At 41.3% G+C, this 2,450-nt stretch overlaps 1 non-coding gene across 1 annotated transcript; it reads right to left on the bottom strand.

The window, feature by feature from the left end:
• Positions 1-1,142: 1,142 nt before the first annotated feature.
• Positions 1,143-1,249, bottom strand: LOC112768645 (small nucleolar RNA R71). Its single transcript, XR_003186049.1, has one exon. It is a non-coding gene; the product is annotated as a small nucleolar RNA R71 (small nucleolar RNA).
• Between the last annotated feature and the right edge of the window lie 1,201 nt (positions 1,250-2,450).

Below are 2,450 nucleotides of genomic sequence, written 5' to 3'. Positions count from 1 at the left end.
ATTCTGCAAATTACTTTACGTCATTTACATTCAGTTCCTTATTTCCAGTAATTACATTTTTTGCTATTTACTTTCCCGCCATTTAATTTCTTGCAATTCTCAAATCAAATTCTACTTAGCTCAACTAGAACATTCCTCCAAATAAAGTTGCTTGACCAATCAATCCCTGTGGGATTCGACCTCACTCTATTGTGAGTTTTTACTTGACGATAATTCGGTCTACTTGCCGAGGGAAAATTGTTGAGAGACAAGTTTCCGTGCATCAAGTTTATGACGCCGTTGCCGGGGATTGATTTTGTATCAACAATGAATAAATTAGTGAATAACTAGATTGAGCATTTTTCTTTTCTTTGATTTAATTTCCGTTTGAGTGATTTACTTTCAGTTCCAGTTATTTTCTTCCCTTTACCCCTACCCGTTTATGGTGTTCTCTTATTTGTTACAATTCAGTTCACTAACCCACTAACTGTTTGATATATTGCATCACTCACACTAACAGCATTTTTTAACAAGAATACTCTCTATCTCCCCTTTGCTTTGGCCTTGTTGGTTGTATGACAAGTAGAAGAAGCGGGGTTTCAACTTCTTTTGATTCTGAACCTGAGAGGACCTTCCTTAGACTAAGGAGGGAAGCAAGAGAAAAGAGAGTTGTTGGTGCTGAGGAAGAGGAGGAGTATTTTGAACCAAATATGGATGAGAATATGGAGAATCATCATGAAGAAGAGGCTCACAACCATGGCAGAGAAGGTCCAATGCATCATGCTGGGCAAGAGAGACGAGTTCTGGGATCTTACATAAATCCAAACACGGAAAACTGTTGAAGTAGCATCCAAAAGCCAACCATACATGCCAATAACTTTGAATTAAAGCCACAGCTCATCACCCTCATGCATAACAACTGTTCATTCGGAGGAAGTGTCCAAGAAGACTCCAATCAACATCTAACCACCTTCCTGAGGATATGCGACACTGTGAAGTCTAATGGAGTTCATCCTGACACCTATAGACTGCTTCTGTTTCCCTTCTCACTCAAGGATAAAGCATCTAAATGGCTGGAATCCTTTCCGAAGGAGAGTTTAACAACCTGGGAAGATGTGGTGAACAAATTCTTGGCAAGATTCTATCCTCCTCAACGGATCAACAGGTTGAGAGCTGAGGTACAAACCTTCAGGCAACAAGATGGTGAAACTCTATATGAAGCATGGGAGAGGTTTAAGGACTTGACAAGAAGGTGCCCGCCATATATGTTCAATGAATGGGTGCAGTTACACATTTTCTATGAAGGTCTTTCTTACGAATCAAAGAAGGCAGTAGACCACTCATCTGGGGGATCTCTAAAGAAGAAGAAGACCATTGAAGAGGCTATAGATATCATTGAGACTGTAGCAGAGAATGACTACTTCTATGCTTCTGAAAGAGGCAACACTAGAGGAGTGATAGAGCTAAACAACGTGGATGCACTGTTGGTTCAAAACAAGATGATCACCAAGCAGCTGGCTGACCTTACCAAGAAGATGGAGAGGAACCAAATAGCAGCAATCACCACCTCAGTAGCAGCTCAAGAAGGAGTGAATGAAGAAGCAGAGGGTGATCAGGAACAAGCCAACTACATTGGAAATTCACCTAGGCAGACCCATGATCCATACTCCAAAACTTATAATCCTGGTTGGAGGAACCACCCAAACTTTGGGTGGGGAAATCAACAAGATTAAGGCCAAGATCAGAGACGCCACAACCCCAACAACAATGCAGCTCACCAATATTCCACACAGAGATCATATCAGTACCCACCTAACAACACATCTCAATATCCATACCAAAGATAAAGTGGCCCTTCTCATCCCTCCAATCTCAACTCATCATCATCCGAAGATAGACTCTCAAGAATTGAAACTCTACTTGAAGGCATATGTAAGGAACTCCAAGATAACAAGGTGTTCAAGGAGGAGGTGCGAGCCAATATCAAGAACCAAGGAGACACCATCAAGAGATTGGAATTTCAAGTGGGATACCTCTCTGAGAAGATTCCCAAATCTACTGATAGCTTCCCAAGTGACACAGAGAAAAACCCAAAAGGTGAAGCAAAGAAAGTAAGATGGGAAGATTGTAAGATGGTCACTATAAGTGATAAGGGGACTGAGGAAAAGCTGAACAAACCATTAAAACAACCTGGAGATACCTCAGCAGAGAAATAAGAAGAGGGTCACCAAGGAACCAAAACTACACAGAAGGAGATTCTGAACCTCTATGCACCCTTTCCCCAAAGACTCAAGGGTGGTGTAGAAAAAAGAATATACTCAAAGTTCCTTGATATGTTTGCATCTCTCCATGTAAACATACCATTCATCAAGGCCCTCCAACAAATGTCCTCATACATTAAGTATACGAAGGAGCTGCTGACTAGGAAAAGCTCACTCAAAGGAGGGCAAGCAATAGTGATGAATAAGGAG

Source organism: Arachis hypogaea, chromosome 17 (genome assembly GCF_003086295.3).
Source record: "Arachis hypogaea cultivar Tifrunner chromosome 17, arahy.Tifrunner.gnm2.J5K5, whole genome shotgun sequence".
Taxonomy (NCBI): domain Eukaryota; kingdom Viridiplantae; phylum Streptophyta; class Magnoliopsida; order Fabales; family Fabaceae; genus Arachis; species Arachis hypogaea.
The sequence above is the reverse complement of the archived record's forward strand: the minus strand, read 5'-3'. Positions and strand labels throughout refer to the sequence as shown.